We start from the raw sequence: 19,881 nt of genomic DNA, 5'->3' as shown, positions 1-19,881 counted from the left end.
GGAAGAGCAACACTTCAGGGCTGTATAGTGGGAAAAACTAGTAGGTGTGGCTCAGAGAATCTGAGGCTTAACTCAAGATGGATCTTTTAATATCAAATTATTTTAACTAAGTTTCAGTTTAAAGGGGGGAGTAACCTCACAGATGGTGGAGAAGACAAATGTAAGTGAATTAGCATATAAATCAGGGCAATTGCCTGGTAAAGAACACTCAACAAATAATAGTTTCCAATTTTTTTTTCTATTTTGTGTCTTTTTTTGTTTGTTTTTTAAAGATTTTATTTATTTATTTGACAGAGAGAGACACAGTGAGAGAATGGGAACACAAGCAGGGGGAGTGGGAGAGGGAGAAGCAGGCTTCCCACCGAGCAGGGAGCCCGATATGGGGCTCAATCCCAGGACCCTGGGATCGTGACCTGAGCCAAAGGCAGACGCCTAATGACTGAGCCATCCAGGGATCCCAATAGTTTCCAATTTTTATTGCCAAGAGATTGGAAGCTCCTTGAGAAGCAGGGACCATGTCAAAATAATTATTGTGTTTATTAAATTAGTAGAAGAGTGAGTATGTATGTGTGCCTCAGAATATAGCTATCAGCAAAAGGAAAAAAAAACGTAGGAAGACAGAGAATCTAGCATTTGTTGCTGTTGTTTTAACTGCATTGACTTCAGCCATTCATTTAAATTGTTTCTTATTTCTCATGCATCTTATTATCATTTGCCTTTTTTAGACGCTAATTGGGACAATTTTTTGAGATGTGGAAAGACACTAGACATTTTTGTGACCAAATTCAACTGAACTAAAGTTGAAGAAATCTTTATATTAACAGAATGAAACAAAGGTTTTTAAGGAGTTTTGTTGTTGTTTTTTCTTAAGGGAAGACTATTGCAGAGAAATCTCTCTCTCTCTCTCTTTCTCTCTGTCTCTTTTTAAGTGAAAATTTTCTGCTACTCGGCCAAAACCTTAAAATCTATGGAGGGCACTGGTCTGAAATGATATGTTGACTATCCGTCCCCCACCTCTTAATGCTTCCTCAAATGTGGTTTTGTTAATATCAAGGAAACTTTTTTTCTTTTTTTAGGTCAATATTCACCACCTAAAATATGTAATTTTATAATATTAAGTGGAGAAGAACTACAAGATTGTAGATCAATTTAAAACTTTAAAGTTTTTTGCCAGAATTCTTAATAGAATGACATAGTGGTTAAAACTGTTGGCTCTAAAATTAAACCATTTGGATTTAATTTTCAGTTCTACCACTTCCAGCTATATATTTTTGTCTTAGTTAGGACATTCTTTTTCCTTCATTTTCTTTGCCTATAAGACAGGAGGGTTTACAATAATTGTACTGTTTCGTAGTTTGCAGTGAGGATTGTTAGTACATAAAGAGTTCAGAATAGCTTCTGATATACTGTATGTGTTCAAAGAATGTTACCTGCAAGTTTTACAAGATCAGATAGAAATTTTGCTAGTACCACATCAAATAGTGTAAATTGACAGATTTTTATAGGAGAGACATTACAAATCAGCTAATACAGTGGATTGCAAACTTTTCATTGAAACACACAGTGAAAAAAATATTTTACATCATGACTCAGTGTATACATATCTATAAGGGAAACAAGAGTTTGACAAAATAATACTTATTATATGTGGCTCACACTCATATTTCTTTGTTTCATTTTCTAAAAGATGTTGGTTGCCATCTACTAAATTGTTTTGCTACTTACTAAGGAATTACAACCCACAGTGTGAAAAAAGTTGATCTAGTAAAATGCCTTCACTTTACAGTAGAGAAAACTGGAGTCTTAAGAACTTGGGAAACTCATTTAAGATTATATACCTAGAAAACATGATTCACCACATTAATGGAATAAAAGATAAAAATTATATAATCCTCTCAATAGATGCAGAAAAAGCATTTGACAAAACCCAACACCATTTCATGATAAAATCTTTGAACAAATCAAGAATAGAAGGAACATATAATAAAGGCTCTATATGACAAACCCACAGCTAACATCATACTCAATGATGAAAAGCTGAAAGCTTTTCCTCTGAAATCAGGAATGAGACAAAAGTGCCCACTCTCACAACTCCTATTCAACATAATACTGGAAGTCTTAGTCAAAGCAATTAGGCAAGAAAAATAAATAAGTGTCATTTCCAGTGGAAAGAATAGAATATGGGGTCAAGTGACCATCTACTTGGAAAAAGAGAAAAATTAGATCACTACTTCCTATTCTGCATCAGTATCAAACATATTCAAATGCACTGAATATTTTAATGTAAAAGGAAATCACAAAAATAGTAGAAAAATATATAAATAACTTTAGGATTAGAAAGGGAATTTTAAGACTGCCAATTTAAAAGAAACCAAAAAGAAAGAGATTGATAGATTAAAATACTTTTCAATTTTTCTGTATTAAAGGAAAATTCACAAATAAAGTTAAATGGCACATGAAAACATGGGGGAAATGTTACCATTGTTGATGAAAAATAAAGAATTCAAACATTCAAAATATAAATAATATTTACAAATCCATAAAGAAAGAACAATCACACCTAATTGTAAATTTGGTAAAGGACAATTCACAAAATTAGAAATATGGATAGCCAGGGTGCCTGGGTAGCTCAGTCGGTTAAGCGTCTGCCTTCGGCTCAGGTCATGATCCCATGGTCCTGGGATCGAGCCCCGCATCGGGCTCCCTGCTCCATGGGAAGCTTGCTTCTCCCTCTCCCAGTCCCCCTGCTTGTGTTCCCATTCTCTCTCTGTGTCTCTCTCTGTCAAATAAATAAATAAAATCTTAAAAAAAAAAAGTTTAGAAATATGGATAGCTAATAAACGTGCACAAATTTTCTAGGCAAATTTTCCTTTCTTCAGATGGACAGTCAGATTCCCAGTGTCCTATTCTTTCCATTGGAAATTATATTAATAGTGTTTTATTTCCTTATATTTATGTACTTTATACCTTTGATCAATTCTATGTATTATAAATGGTGATGGATATGCTAACTGACCTTATTGTGGTAATCATTTTACAATAGATATGTGTATCAAATCATCATATTCTATACCTTAACTTACATAATGTTGTATGTCAATTATATCTCAGTAAAGCTGAGGATGAAGATTACATAGCTACATAAAGGCATAAAATTCTGGGACCAGAATTTCTTTTGAGATATAATTTACATACCATAAAATTCACCCTTTAAAATGTATAATTCAGTGGTTTTTAGTATATTCACATAGTTGTGCAACTGTTACCTTTTTCCAATTCCAGAATATTTTCATAACCCTAAAAGAAACCCCATACCCACTAGCAGTGGAACCAGAATTAGTATTTACTCCCAGACCAAAGATTTTCCACTGTCAAAGCTTTATATGAATTTCCAAACTGATTATCTTAAGGTAAGTAAAGTTTAACAAGGGTTGATATGTCTAAATGATCAAATTTATGAAATACATGCTTGGACTTTACGTGAGTCTGTGCCATTAACCATCTTAAGATTTTACATAAATTTCTATATTCTTTTTTAAAAAAAATATCTACCATATTCTTAAGGGTACATGACAAACACTTAAGAACAGAGCCTATGTATTCTAAACAGACTCAGGAAATGTTTTGTTCTTTGGATGTATAGCTCATCATCTCAAAGGAAATGAGACTTCTAGAGAGTATGTGAGACTTGGAGCCTTTCACAAAAGGAGGAATTTTTTTTTTCTATTTCAAAGTTTTCAAATAAAATTCACAACTAGACAATAGGTCCTTAGGAGGTCTAAGGAGAATCTACATATTTTCTTGAACAGGAGTTCAACTAAATTTTAAAAGTGCCCCACTGTAATATAAACCAAAATTTTCACTCTTATTTTTAAAATATCCATTCCTTGGTCTCTGGCTTTGCTTCTATTTTAACTAGGTTGGAATTAATTTCACATAAAATGAACATGAGTGCCTATTTTCTATTTTATGCCAAAATTACTAGGTTTCTAAAAGAAAAATCTCTGTCACATTTGGATTATTTAAATAGTATTCTCTAAAGTGTGAGTCATTGTATATTTTTTGGTTCTTCAGTGCAGAATTGTTGATTCTTTAGTAAACACAGTTTCAAGTATTCATAAGGACATAGGCCCATACAAATTAATGATTCAGAACTCAGGGTTCAAAAAATTTGAAATGGTTGTAGATTAGTCCACTATAAAGAAATGAAAATGATGATAATGACAATAAAACCAAAAAATAATTTTAAAAATATAGTAGCTAGTTCTTTTAAGCAAAATTAAAAAAAATTAATGAAATTAGGTATAAACTGTAAAAACTGATTTTTAGTCTCTAATGAAAATTTCCAAAAGAAAACTATATATTTTAAATTAAATTTGGTAGGATATTAATTCTTTTTTCTCCGAAAAAAAAAAAAACAATAAAAGCTTTGAAAAACTATTAATATTTACATTCCTTGGATTTCAACACAAAGAAAATATCCTACCATTAATTTCTAGTTCTCCAAGTCAAGTCCTAAGACCTTTTAAATACAATATAAACTAAAATATAAAGAATTCATCAGGAAATATTGTATAGATGCTTTATGAATGAATAAGTTGATTTTAAAAATATTAAACAACCTTTCCTAGTGTTGGGTTATTAACTGTGTACTGACTCTAATCACTGAGTTATGTGGTTACTAAGGAAGACTTAACTACAATTACCTAGCCTTGGCATATTAAAATGTAAACTTTAACATTGACTTAACCTATATATTTTGTATTTGGCAAGGTGATTATGTTGTACATGTATTCAGTTCTCAGACATTTGGTTCTCCAGCTGAAGACCATGGTTTGGGGGAGGTATCATTGGAAGATTGACAATAGATGCCAAATGCTAATCTCCAGAAAGTTATGCCTAATGCATGTTGTTTTTCCTGAATTGAATTCATTCTTTTTAGGCTAGTCTCATACATCATTTTTTTTAGTTTGCTCCCAAACCTTTCTTAGAGATACAAGATGATAAACAATTTCCTACAAATCTGTAGAATTCCACATTTCTTATTTATAGATTCCTATTTATACAAACAATTTACTAATTTTAATTATTCCAGAATTTGGAGAAATAAATGCTGTTTTCATGGCCATTGAAATAACATTTAAAAATAATTTCCTTTTTGTAATCACAAAGACTTTCAGTAGAATAGGTTTCAGAACCTTTCCTCTTATTAGTTGTGTGCTGCTTAACCTCTCCAAGCCAGAGGAATCCAATCTGTAATCGGGGATAATATTACCAACCTCCAGGGTGATTCAGTGAATGGTGAGGGTAAAGCGGTTGGCATACTTACAGAGAGGGTTTAATAAAAGATAGCCATTGTTATTCTTGTTATCAATCCTGGTATCTGTATTGCCAATCTCACCAATTCATTCACATGACCTAAAACATTTCACCAAAGCATAGATCTTATTTGTTGCCTATGTTATTCCCTTAGAAAGAAGAAAAATTAAGCAGCTATTTTAAGTACTCAAAAGCCCTATTTATATACAAATAAAAAGGAGTGTAAATACACTTTACTAAAGGATTAAATGCATTATGGTTTACATTGCATAATAAAATCTGGTCAGATTTTAATTTGCTCAGATTTAATTTACTTTTCACAAATGTGAAAAATAATTATACCACTGAATATACAAAAATAAGATTTAACTTAAAAATTAGGATATTAAAGGTTTTCAAAATGCATAGATTTATTTTCAACACATTTTTTTAAAAAATGCCAACCAGTGTTAGCTTGTAAAATATCTAATTAATTAGTCCCTAATACTAACCCTTTATGTTTCATAATCTGATGTCAGTTAATTTAAGAGATAAGAGCATGCCTGATTTATAGTTTCTTTTCCAAAACTTTGATGTAGGTAAACATTCTAACTTCTTGCCTTCAAGCAAAGTTATGTTCTACTTTTCATAACCCATTTGTAAAGATTTCCAGGAAGTGGCAATCTGGTAGCAATTTTAGTCATGCTTAAACTCAATGTCAGAGACACTGACATATTATGACCACACACCAGCTTAGTGTACCAGAAAAGTAAGGGCCAAACACTTGGTAATGGCTACAGGAATTGCAAATATAGATCTTGGGAGGAAATTACAAGCCTGTAGGGCAGAGATATCAAATGAGTTTCAACATCTAACACCAATTTCAGGTGTTTGCTGCCTGAATTTTTGTGTTGGGGATTTTGAGGATGGGAGTTAGTGCTCTGGGAGAAAGGATGTGTACTATGCTGTGATCTAAGAGCAATGCTGCCCTGGGCAGGCAGGATTTGCCAGCTCTGTTCTAGGTTTGGGGTTTACATGTGGCTCAAGGCAGTTAGAGTCAGCCTTGGGGTCCTACAATATCTTATGCCTGCTTTTCACTATGCATCTTCTTCATCCTCTCTCTGAAAACCAGTTCTCCCATCCAATGCCCACCCCCGCTATGTGCATGAGACAGGAGATGTTTCCCTTAACAGCATTTGAGTTTCCTGTCGGTAGTACAAACAAGTAGCAGAGACTTAGTGGTTTTTATTTGCAAAGAACAGAGGTCTGTACTTAATTTAAGCAGAAAGAGAATTTTCTTTTGGAAGTTCAGAGAAGGGACAGGAAGATTGGTGGAGCACACTCAGGCAGGAGCCAAGGAAGGCAGGGCAGAGTCCAGGTCCTGCCATAGGGATGGTCTGCTTAGGATGCAGGCACCATCAGCACTGGACACTTGCCTACAGCTACTGGACTCCCCTACCCCTAGACATCAGTCGTCTGCCACTGGATTCTCAATACCACAGCCACCATGAATAATCACCAAGTCACCTTTGCGTCACTCCCTCAAAATTCAAAATTCCAACCTGAAGCCTGGGAATAGTAGCGCTCAGATCACTGCTGTCAGATCACTGACAGATCCTGCTGTCAGTAGAGGATTTGTTCTCAGGGAAGAGGAACTCAAATTAAACAATACCCTCAAAAGGTGTCCACCTCATGCTATATTCTGCTAGGCGGAAGGCATGTGAGAAGATGCCATGCACCATCCAGCTTAGAAACTGCTGACACAGAACTAAATTGAGAGTGTGAAAGTTTAAAGTTATAGGTAAGGCTACCTAGGATTAGGCACAGTGGGTGCTAGGAAGAGCTAGAGCAGAAACTAGGGGTTTTGCTAGATACAACAGGCCTGGGACCAAACTGCGGGAGAAATAGAAAGAACGTGAGTTAGAGAAACAAACCAAGAAATGACCCCAAAGTAGATTCCAACCCAAAGACCAGACTTCCAAAAAATAGTCCTGGAGCTGGGCGGCGGAGGGGGGGCACACTGGGCACAAGGTGGAATTTGATTTTAGACGGGGTAGCCAAGTTTAGAAGCTGGAGAGAACAACAAAACGGCAAAAAGATGGGCTGGTTTTGCTGAAGCTGATAGAAGATTGACATTTGTTACATCTATTCATTGTGGGATGTATCCTTACACATCCAATGAATTGGTTCTCTTAGACCTTGGCCAGTTGAGGGGAAGTAAAAAGTATAATATGCAAGCACCAGTCCTTGAGGCAATGAAGGCATCAGGAGCATTCAGAAATTGATGGGTTATTGTACCTCTCCTTAAGCTTGGCACAATGAGCCTAACATTCAAGGATGAATACTTTCCATTTGCCTAATTTTCCAGATCTTTGTTTAGAGGGGTCCTCATATTCTTCCTAATGGGGCCTAGGAGCTGTTTTGGCCAGGTGGAGAAGCCAAGTCTAACATGCTATAGGTAACTTTAGGCATCAAGTGGACATGAGAAGATCCAGGCTTTGAGTGGTTAGCACAAGTCCAGTGGGAGGCATTTTGAGGGCAGTTGTAATGGGATGGTAATTAGAGAGCAGAGACCACTGCATGCACCCCATGTAGGACTGCAGGCTTTCTAGTTACCAGGAAAAGAAAACCATCATCACAGCCTCAGTGATGGAAGCAGCAGGTAAATTTATCCTAAACACAAACATTTCCTGGCAAAATCACATGTTCTAGGGTGAGATTGAATGTGCCCCAGCTAAACTTTGAATCTTTTAAACTTTCAAAGCATTCAGTAAGCATTAATAAACTTGAATAAATGATACATTTCACTTTTGTAGGGACTTAACATATCTCATTACTTTTGTTTCAAGCATTCCCCTAGCTTCCTCAACCAGCGGACTCTCCCAGGGATTCCAAGACTTATCCCTTCTTAACACATACATACCAGACCTCTCTATGCTGTGTGGGAGGGACACAGGGGTGCACTTGTCTTCCTGAATGAACAGATTTTCACTTAAAAGCAATTTCTATTGTATCAAACTCAGCAAGACTTTAGAGATTCTCGTTCTCACTTTGTTTTTGGTGGTGTTAGTGTTGGTTTTTGGTTGGTATTTGTTTTTATTGGTTTTGGTTTGTTGTTTTAAATATCCTTGGAAATAAGTGAGCCATTGAGTCTAAGATTGAAGTCTCCAGATTATTTACAGAGTAAAACTTGACATTGTAGATGAATTTTCCAAAAGACAAAACAGGGAATGAGGTAACAAAAAGAATAGAAATGAGGGTGAATAGAAGAAAACTTAGTAAGTTAACAGAACATGTAGGAGATTTTGACACCCTTTCCCACCTTTAAAACTCCATATAGAACATTTTCAAAGCCACCTCATTCCTTAAACTGGGGTAAACTAGTACTTTAGAGTTCATTTTTTGAGTCTGCCAGTTTAGGACAACAAAAATATATTTTATCCAGAAGTTTAGAAAAGTAACAGCTCAAAAATTTATTTCCTAGTTTATTTTTTTAAAGATTTTATTTATTTGTCAGAGAGACAGAAGGAGGGAGAGAGCACAAGCAGGGGAGTGGCAGGCAGAGGGAGAGGCAGGATTCCTGCTGAGCAGGAAGCCAGAGGCCTGAGGGATCCCAGGACCCCTAGGATCATGAGCCAAAGGCAGACGTTTAACCTACTGAGCCACCCAGGCGCCCCTATTTTCTAGCTTTAAAAAAAAAAAAAAAAAAAAGCTGAATATAAATCTACATGAAAATGTTTAACCCCCAATACAACTAAGGGCAAATGAAATTTTAGTAGCTAAGTCAAATTAAAGCACCATGCCATATTATGTGTACCTTTTTGTTAATGTGAATGCCTATGCCTACTTTTGGTTCATTTAGTGAGCTGAAGAAAAAAATTTCACCCTTATATGCATTTCCTAAGTTCCTAGAGTACCAGAATACTGACACATATGATAGTACTATTTGTCAAATATGATTCTTAATTTCGCTGAAAACCACAAAGGAAACCAACAGACCCACATTAATAGTTCTGATCACCCCACCAAGGAGGAAATACAGAGCGGAAGTTAATCTACAAGTCTGATAGGGCAGAAGTGATTTTAGCAGAAGAGCCTCAATATTCAGCCCGTTCCGACCACTGACTAACCCTTATCTTTATCCCAGTTCCTTCTGGATCCTCTCCCTTCCCCTTCAGGCACTGGCTACTGGGCAGACAGGAAAGGTGCTTGGATTCGGGTTAGCAGAATTCTAGTTGTGGCTGCCTCACTTTCGGGGTCGCAGCCTCAGTTTCCCCAACTGTCAAACAGGATATTAATACCCGTCCCTCACTGGGAAGTTGCCGGGATCATATAAGAATACGTTGTCTCCAGATAAGCCAAGGCCATTACTGGGAGAGTCGCCAAGAGCTCAGCTTCGGTTCCCTCTCCCGGCAAGGCTGGTTCGACCAACAGTCAACAGGAAGCTCCAGGGGTTGGGACAGGATCCCTGGCTCGGAAGGAGGCCAGACGCGAGCGTTTCTGGACGGGGATCAGGCTGGTAATGAGAGCGTTAGGAACGCCCCCCTGGCTCGTGCGGCTGGGCTGAGATTTTACTATCAGCGACAAAGGGTGCGGAAGCATAGTACTAAAAAGCAAACAGTCAACCAAAATAACTCACCCCTGTCCTCCCCCACAAAACAAAGCCCCAAAGCCTTCGGCACTACAGAACGGGGCGAAGGGAACGGAGAAAGGCAGAGGGGGCGGAAGCTGCGCCCCTCACTCCATCTCCAGGGGCAGGCGGGTGTGCGGCCGCAGGGTCCGCGGAAGGGGAGGGGGCGCTGTGGGTCCGCTCTCCGCGTGCAAGAAGCGCCTCCTCCTCACGCCCCCTCAGCCTGCGCCGCCTCGGGAATCCGCCCCGGACCCCGCCGCCATGTTGGGTCCGGATAAGTGACTCGGACTAGCAGCCGACGGGGACCGCGGCGGGACGGCCCGCAGCCGGCGAAGCACGCCGGCACCGGAAGGCGGGGGGCGCTCGAGCCCGGGCGGGCGCGGCGCGAGTTCCGGTGAGGAGGCCGGCCGCGCGCGCAGGTAGCCGCAGCCCCCACCCTCGCCCCCGCCCTCGCCCCCGCCCCGCCCCCGCCGAGGAGGGGCGGAGCTGGGAGCGAGGGCGGGCGCCGCGCGGAGTGGAGGTGGAGAGTGAGGCCGAGGGGTGGGGGAGCCCGGGAATTCCCTCCTCTTGAAGTAACGAGTGCGGGGCGGCTGTGCCGTCGTCGCTGCAGCCGGGCGCTCGGGACGAGGAGGTGGAGGAGGGAGAGGGCCCCGCGGGCCTCGCCTCCGCCCGCCGCCCCCTCCTCGCCACCCCGAGCCGCGATAGCGGCGACTCATGAGAGCGCGGCTGGAGGGCAGGTAAGGACCCGGCGGGGCCCCGCGGGCGGAGGCAGCCGACCCCGGCCCGGGCAGCGCTAGGCCCCGGCGCCCGCCCGCGCCCAGAGGCGCCGGCGCTCCCCGCCCCCGCAGGCTCCGAGTCGGGAAGTTGGGGAGAAACTTCTCCCCTCCCCCGTCCCGGCTCGCCCGGCGGGCGTGTCTCCTTCCCGGCGCTACCTGCTTGCCCCCTGACGCGGTCTCCGCCCCGTCCAGTCCTTCCCGGTCCCGCCCAAGTCTGACTTAAGGTCCTTGGAGCGGTACGCTACCTCCCATCGGTGCCTGGGGGCGAGATTAATTTTGGCTCGCTTGGCCAGACTGAGGGCCGAGAGTGGCGGCCCCTTTCTGTCCCGGAGCTTGGGGGTCTCCGTGTTAGCTGACGCCGGGTAGCAACTGTGCTGGGAGAGCGGACGTGGGTGTGTGTGGGGGCGAGTGGGCGAGCCTCTCGCTTTACTCGCTTTGATTGAAAACCGCAACATGTTAAAGTTTTCCTTTGTTTTGGGTTGGGGGTTGGGAAGTATGCCATTCGGCATCTACTTTTACAGTGTTAAGCCACTCCGCCTCCCATTTGGTTCGGTTCTCTGTCCACATGTTACAGAAAATTTTGTTTTAAAGTGTTTTTTTCTAATTGATAATTGCTTCCAGCTTTTACTTTATTGGGCATGGGGCAGTGTCGTTTTAAGAAGCGCGTCGAAAACCAAGTCCGATGTAGGGATTGCTTCAATTTTTGTTTTGTGGTGAGCGGAAAATAAGTCCAATGCAGGGACCGCTTTAATTTTTGTTTTGTAGTGAGTGGGACGCAACATATAGTTAGGATTTGGTTGAATTTTCTGCGTAATTAATTTAAACAGTCATGGAATAACACGTTCTAACAATTATAAATTATTAAAGAAGTAAGTCTCTAATGGAATCGCAACTTTATGTTCATGCCATTATGTATATGTGTTTCGTGGTGTGCTTTCACATACATGATTTCACATATATGCATATGATTGTAGTATATTCGTGTCCTTGTAACTGTAGGATTGCAGTGCCGAAAGTATCTCGATAATTCTGAGTATATTTAAACCAACTTGTTAAATTTCTTTTTTTTTTTTTTTAAGGTTTTATTTATTTATTTGACAGAGAGAAACACAGAGAGGGAACACAAGCAGGGGGGAGTGGGAGAGGGAGAAGCAGGCTCCTCACGGAGCAGGGAACCCGACGCTGGGCTCGATCCCAGGACCCCGGGATCACTACTCGAGCCGAAGGCAGACGCTTAACGACTGAGCCACCCAGGCGCCCCCATGTTGTTAAATTTCTAAAGTTAAGTTACACACTAAGGAAAATATTACTAAATGTGTACATGTAACTATGCACTTTAGGCATAGTATCCTGGTAAATCTAATAATCTACTATCTAAATAAATTTAATATCTAATAAAACCTAATATAAAATCTAATATTTTAACTAGGGCAATGGCATACAGTGGACAGAAAACATTTTGAATGGACAGGTTATGAAGGAGTGTCTTGTAGGAGAAAGAGGGTCTTGTGTGCATCATACATGATTTTCATATATTCTGTAAGAAAGTTGTATTTCACTAAGCCATACATATGTTTTGTTTTACTGATATGTGAGACCCCTGTCATAGTTGACACTTAAGAAAAGGAAGTTTAATTATTTTAAATTTTGAACATTACCTAAGCCTCAGTGGAGATTTTGAATGCTGGTTGACGATTCATAGGGTCCTAAATTTGAAAAACAAAACGAAACAATTGCCTTTGATCTGAATCTAAATAAAAGTTCATATCCATGTTTCCAGAATAAAAGATAAAAAGGCTCTTAAAATATGTACTCTGCAGTAACCACCATAATGTTATAATAGCTTTTAATTTTGCAGTATGTTTTTGCTGACTTCATAAACCACAAAATTGACTCCTTTCTATTCAACCGAAAGTGCAATTATGGCTTTGACCTGTCTTCCTGGGATAGGTGGAATTTGTCTTATGGCTGAAGTAGAATATTAATAAGGTTTTTTTTTTTTTATTTTTTAAATTCAGGAAAATCTCAAGCTGAAAAATCAACTTCCATGCAAATAAATCTCCTTCCTGATACGAAATGTTAAAAGAATAAATGTTCTAAGCTAATAGCAACAATCCAGTATAAGTGAAATATTACCAACCTATGGTATAAGATTTATTAGTGCAAAGTCCACATTTGCATATTTTTAGGCAGTAATTTGTTAACGTGAGTAATTTTTTTATAAACATATGTAACTCTCAATCTAGTGTTCAATGTAGGCGTCATTTATTAGTTCCTTTTAGCATTATATTAAGAAGACGTACAAACCCAGTTACAAAATAAGTCACGCGAGTGTAAGGTACAGCACAGGGAATATGGTAAATAATATTGTAATAACTTTGTAGGGTGACAAATGGTAACTAGACTTATGGTGGAGGGGTTTGTTTCATGATGTATAAAAATATCAAGTCACTATGATGTACGGTTGAAACTGGCAGTGTATTCTATGTCATTTATACTTCAATTAAAAGAAGTGCCTAGGGACGCCTGGGTGGCTCAGTTGGTTAAGCAACTGCCATCGGCTTGGGTCACAATCTCAGAGTCCTGGGATCGAGCCCCGCATCGGGGCTCCTTGTTCAGTGGGGAGCCTGCTTCTCCCTCTACCTGCTACTCTGCCTGCTTGTGTGCGCTCTCTCTCTCTGTCAAATAAAAAAAAATAAAAGAAGTGCCTAATATCAAAAAATTTAAAAGAAGTCCTAAGCTCTGGTGTCTGGGAATGCAAACTTGGGAAATAAAACTGTATTAAAAAAAAACCTGCAAGGAAGTGATTTCTATAAAAGTAAAGATACAGGAGGTGGGAGGAAGTTGTGGTTGGGACCCAGCTTCTACAGTGGTTAGAGTTTTAACCTGGTGGTGGTTGCAAGGGTGTTCCTTAGTATATTCACCAAGCCATGCATTTGTTCTGTGTGCTTTTCTGTATCTGTTTTAATTCACATAAAACTTTTTGTTTCTTTAAGAAGCCTGTGTGTAATGTAGTATATAAGGTGCTTGGGTAAAGAACTTAACATTTAGTGACTGCCTTTAGAACACTGCCTGGGCTATCCTTTGCAAACAGGATTAGACTTATTAAATCATAATTGTCATATTCCAGCTAGTGTTTGTCACTACTTTGACATATAAATAACGTGTTAATTATGTTAATATTTTGAGGGAGAACACCAGATTTTACTAACTTTAAATCCTCTTAGCTTATATATTGTAAAGGGTAAATAGTTGGTAGTCAAAATGTTTATTAAACTAATGGATACTAGGGGCGCCTGGGTGGCTCAGTTGGTTAAGCGACTGCCTTCGGCTCAGGTCATGATCCTGGAGTCCCGGGATCGAGTCCCACATTGGGCTCCCTGCTCGGTGGGGAGTCTGCTTCTCCCTCTGATCCTCCCCCTCTCATGCTCTCTCTCTCTGTCTCATTCTCTCTCTCAAATAAATAAATAAAATCTTAAAAAAAAAAAAAAAGAATAAACTAATGGATACTATTCTGTCATCAAATATAAAATACAGTTTATTTTTCACAAAGTTATGTAAATGACAAAACTATTACATCAAGGTAATAAGTCTTTTAACCATTTTTTTTAAAAGATTTTATTTGAGTGAGAGCGTGCGTGCGCGCGCGCGCTTGGGAGAGGGGCAGAGGGAGAGGGAGAAGCAGGCTCCCCACTGAGCAGGGAGTCTGAGGCAGGGCTCCATCCCAGGACCCTGAGATCATGACTCAAGCCAAAGGCAGGCGCTTAACTGACTGAGCCACCCAGGCGCCCCCCATTTTCTGTTTTCTGTAACACTAATTCTTTGGATCAGTAATTTTGGCCTTAGTTTTGATATTCTTAAGGACATAATGAAATTCTCAGCATAATAAGTTTTCGTTTACTTAAGCTTTATGAAGATGTGCCATATGGCTCCTAACAGAAGAGTATGTTTTGTTTCAAGAAAGCAAATGACAGTATGGTGTTGGAGTTTCAAAAATGCTGAGAATCATTGTATTATGCTTCTTGCTTTATGTAATGGCTTGCTGTTTTAGTTGTTGATTTTGTTGCTTTGCATTGTCGTAACGTAGAGTTAAAGAAGAGATCACGTCTGTGCCAGATTCTTATATCACAGGAACTTTTAGTCATGTTATAAAGGTGAGGTTTGCGGCGCTGGCTTTGTTATATGAATATTTACAGGAAGTTTTAGTTAAGATCTTCCATTGTTCAGAGCTCTGCGTGGCTTAGGTCACCTTCAGTTCACATTTAAACGGGTCTATAATACAAATCCAGAATTCTTCCAGAGAAGTACAACTGCTTTTCTTTAAAGGTAATACTCTGTTCCTATTAAAGTATCTTGGTATCTTATTGGTATTGTGTACAGCAGTTTGTGTGTGGCTATGGTAGGGTATGTATTATCGCTTTTCTTCCTTTCAGCTGCTCCAGTGCCACAATTAGGCTGAGTATTGCTCAGCTGCAGCTGCTGGGTGATTATGAACCATCCAGCTCCTGTCTAAACTCAGAGGCAGATTTAGCAAAAGGAGCTATAGTAACAGCAGAGGGTGAAAGAGAAGAGCCAGCGCTGCTGCCAGTATCATTTTAACATGTCTCTATGCCAAGGAATTGTTGGCTGCAGCAGCACTACTGTTGTCTTGGAACTGGCAGACTTGATGGCAACATATCCCGGTCTGGATTGAGTTTACCTGATGTTACTCTTTAAAATCTGGAAGCTCACTCCAGGAAAGAGAGAGAATCCTGTAATTTCAAAGTACAGGAGAATACCGATGGACTGAATTACAAGCCTCAGTGCCCAGGATAGCAGCGCCCTTCAGTTTCTCTTGCTTGAGTGTCTATATTGCGACTGCAGGGTCCCTGAAGTTTATACCATATACTCCATGCTGCTGCAAGCTGTGCCACTTAGAAGTGCTGCTGCTGTTACTGTTTGTGGAATGGCAGGAGAGCTTATATGCAGGTTCTTTGGACATCCTACTTTTTCCGAGGAAGTGGAAGACCGTCAAGAGGGATTATTCCTAGAACTACTTGCACATGGTATATCCCCTGTGTCTGCCTGAATATTGCAAGTATTATTCTAGATTCTTTTCTTTTGTTCTTTATTCCTGGGTATGAGAAGATGTACATCAACAAACGCAGATACATTATCAGCTATATATGGTGAGCCCCAGACTGGAAGATGCCACAGGCAAATTTTGCTGCTTCTGAAATGTTACTCATTTTATAAACATGCTAAGCAAAGAGCAGCATCTTTTCCTCTTTTTTACCATGACTGTCAGAAAATCTACAGAGACCATTCCTTTTGCTAATTCTGGCTTTGAAACTTAGTTTGGGGTTGGCTAATTTGGGATGGGTAATAGGGAGCATTGGGAGAATCAGTGCTCCAACTTGTATAACCAGAAGGAAGGAAAGAGGTACGGAAGACCGTGTACTCCTGAATGTTAACAAGTGCACATTGTTGTTGTGGCACGTACTTAGCAAAACACTGGTATATTGGCTCCCATTTTTGTGCTCCCACAAAACTACTCTGATATGAAAGCACATTCTCCTTACATTGTAATTATTTCTTTCCATTACTGTGATACATGTGGCAAGGAACTGTTTTATATGAATCTTTGAGAACAGTCTCCAGTAGAATAAATGCTTAATAAATTTTGAGTTGTATACAGAGATGTGGTTCTGTGTATTTTATGACTATAATATACAGACTTTTGCTACACATATTTTAAAGATCTACCTCTAAAATTTTATAAAACTTAGTGCTTTTCCATAAGCTAATGTTAAAACAAATTCTTTAGATTTTTATCCTCAAAGTTTTGTTCTAGAAAATGATTTTATAAAACAGTTTGTAAACAGGGGCGGCTGGGTGGCTCAGTTGGTTAAGCGACTGCCTTCGGCTCAGGTCATGATCCCGGAGTCCCCGGATCGAGTCCCGCGTCGGACTCCCTGCTCTGCGGGGAGTCTTCTTTGTCCTCTGACCCTATCCCCTCTCATGTGTTCTCTCTCTCATTCTCTCTCTGTCAAATAAATAAATAAAATCTTAAAAAAAAAAAAAAGTTTGTAAACACTTGCAAATGTGAATTTAAAGTTCATTTTGATATTTCTAATAAACTGGGAACTCTTTGTAGTGAAGTTAAATTAGTCTTTAATACAATTTATTTTAAAGAAATGTTTTTTACTGTTTTTTTTTTTTAAGATTTTATTTATTTATTTGACAGAGACACAGCAAGAGAGAGAACACAAGCAGGGGGAGTGGGAGAGGGAGAAGCAGGCTTCCCGCTGAGCAGGGAGCCATCCCAGGATCCCAGGATCATGACCTGAGCTGAAGGCAGAAGCTTAACGACTGAGCCACCCAGGCGCCCCTGTTTTTTACTGTTTTAATGAATATAGAAAGCCCAAGCTATCCACAAAAAAAAAAAAAAGGAAAGAAAGAAACCTAGATTTTTCTAAAATACGTTTGTCATCCTATCATGTTACTAGTGACAATCAATATTATAATCATGGCTTACGTTCATATCTTCCAAGGACAAAAAGAAAAAAGTCCTGATTTTCTTGATGTAATGCATGTAAAAGAATGTATTTTATAGGATATGTCTGCTGTTACTGGGGGTGTGGGTGAAGACAGGAAGTACTGGGAGGAAAGGGCTGACCACTGAAACTAAAAGGTTGGTTTCAGCCTATGTTCCTAGCAGTATGTAAACTATAGATTTTCTTTAATTATGGAGGCTAGTTACTTCTCTAATTTTTTATTTTTTTATTTTTATTTATTTATTTATTTTTAAGATTTTATTTATTTATTTGTGAGAGAGAGAATGAGAGAGAGCACATGACAGGGGGGAGGGTCAGAGGGAGAAGCATGTTGCCCGATGCTCCCCGATCGGCCGAGCAGGGAGCCCGATGTGGGACTCGATCCCGGGACTCCAGGATCATGACCTGAGCCGAAGGCAGTCGCTTAACCAACTGAGCCACCCAGGCGCCCATCTAATTTTTTAATGTAACTTACGGTTTGTTAGCATTAAGTAGAAATGGGAATGGAGTGGAGAAAGTTGGTGGCTTTTGCTGCATAATTTAATGCTTATAATTGTTCTTTGGCAAGTTTATTTCTTACATTTGTTCTCATGCAATTAATATTTTATTTTTATTTATTTATTTATTTTAAAGATTTTATTTATTTATTTGACAGAGATATAGCAAGAGCCAGGAGCACAAGCAGGGGGAGCAGGAGAGGGAGAAGCAGGCTTCCTGTCGAGCAGGGAGCCCGATGTGGGGCTCGATCCCAGGACCGTGGGATCATGACCTGAGCCGAAGGCAGACACTTAGAAACTGAGCCACCCAGGCGCCCCCAATTACTATTTTACAGATAAGAACATTTTTAGAATAATAGCTGTCAGGACTTTGAAAAGGAGCAGAGAAGGCAACATGCTATAATAAGGAAAGGACTAAAAGGTAGAAGGTCATCTGGATTTTAATGCCACTTTGGACAATGAAGAGCTATGTGGCCTTGGTCAGTTCAGTAAATGCCCTATGCCTCAGTTTCATCATTTGAAACAGGAGGTAGTTGGGCCAGATGGTTTTTGATATCCTTTCAGCCTTATATAAATGTGTGGTTCTGTTACAGTTGAAGTTTTTATATTGATAACATTTTAAGGAAACGTTTCAGAATCTAGAATTTGAAATAAATAACAGGTAAGTAAAGGTTGTAGTAACAACCTGACCCATAGACTGGGCACTGGACTTTGCTCCAGCAAACGTAGTATTATTTCATTAAGTGGATATTTATTAAACCCATGGCGTAACAAATACTGTGCTAGTTTTTATGTTAGAAAAATGTAGCATGACTGCTGCCTTCTAGGAATTCACAGTTGGGTGGGACTGGCTATGATTAGGAGATTGTTACAAATTTTGTAGATTGGTAGATCTTTTTATTTATTTATTTATTTAAATATTTTATTTGAGAGAGAGAGTGAGAGAGAGAAAGAGCACAAGAGGGGGGAGCGGGAGAGGGAGAAGCAGACTCCCCGCCGAGCAGGGAACCCGATGCGGGACTCGATCCCGGGACTCCAGGATCATGACCTGAGCTGAAAGCAGTCACTTAACCAACTGAGCCACCCAGGCGCCCCTAGATTGGTAGATCTTTTTAATGTGATAATCTAGTACAACACTTCTCTGGTTTTTGATGGTATTACTGTGTGATACCTCTGAAACTTTAATGAATCCCTTTGCACTAGATACTTGTAGCTTCAAGCAAACTGATTGAATTCTCTAGGTAGGAAGACTTGATTTTCTAGACAGTTCATTACAGATATGTGTGACACATATGCAGGTTCCGTAACACTTATATAGAAGTTTTACTATAAGAAGGCACATTTGGGGGCGCCTGGGTGGCTCAGTTGGTTAAGCGACTGCCTTCGGCTCAGGTCATGATCCTGGAGTCCCGGGATTGAGTCCCGCATTGGACTCCCTGCCCAGCAGGGAGTTTGCTTCTCCCTCTGACCCTCCCCACTCTCATGTGCTCTCTCTCTCTCTCATTCTCTCTCTCAAGTAAATAAATAAAATCTTTAAAAAAAAAAAAAGGCACATTTGAAAATAAGGCCTTTAAAAACCATTTCAGGGGTGACCGGGGTGGCTCAATTGGTCAACCATCTGCCATCAGCTCAGGTCATGATCCCAGGGTTCTGGGATCAAGCCCTGCGTTGGGCTCCTTGCTCAGCAGGAAACCTGCTTCTCCCTCTCCCTCTGCCTGCCGCTCCCCCTGCGTGTGCTCTCTCTCTCACTCTCTCTCTCTGTGTCAAATAAACATTTCAGATTTATTTAGCAGTAAAATTAAAAAGATAAGGGCTTTATTCATCGAAGCAAATAGATGTGATGTCAGTTAACAGATAATCATGACTGGATGATAGCTTTGCCACATTATATCAGGAAAATAGCCACTAACATTAAAACATTTAATTTTTTTAATTGGTAAAAACAGAATAATTGTTCTGGATTTTTTTCTTTAACACATTTAGTTACTAGTTAGAACAAAATAAGCATAGACATTAGAAAATGGTTAGCTTTTTAAGGTTTGCAAAAAAGATCTTGTAAAAAAAAAAAAAAAGAAGAAAGCCACTAAAATTATAAGTAGTTTGTGTTCCCAAAGTTTGTCAGTTGGGTCTTTGAAAATCAAAAT

The 19,881-nt window shown here is 39.7% G+C and overlaps 1 protein-coding gene across 5 annotated transcripts in view; it reads left to right on the top strand.

Moving 5' to 3' along the window:
* The first annotated feature begins 10,174 nt into the window (after positions 1 to 10,174).
* The window catches only part of YES1 (YES proto-oncogene 1, Src family tyrosine kinase), a 76,058-nt gene continuing 66,351 nt past the window's right edge, over positions 10,175 to 19,881 (top strand). For 2 of the 5 annotated variants that reach the window (XM_054510352.2, XM_054510351.2), the window contains exon 1: positions 10,424 to 10,665. The gene's annotated coding sequence lies outside the window, so the exon portion shown is untranslated. Of the gene's footprint in view, positions 10,348 to 10,423; positions 10,666 to 19,881 lie in introns of those variants that run through there. The other 3 variants (XM_054510353.2, XM_045886969.3, XM_045886968.3) reach the window with 3 other exon arrangements.

Source organism: Mirounga angustirostris, unplaced genomic scaffold, assembly GCF_029215605.1.
Source record: "Mirounga angustirostris isolate CCGP_5_RB_7025 unplaced genomic scaffold, mMirAng1.0.hap1 SCAF_14, whole genome shotgun sequence".
In the NCBI taxonomy this organism is placed as follows: domain Eukaryota; kingdom Metazoa; phylum Chordata; class Mammalia; order Carnivora; family Phocidae; genus Mirounga; species Mirounga angustirostris.
Note: the sequence above shows the minus strand (reverse complement) of the source record. Positions and strands in the feature narration are given on the sequence as shown.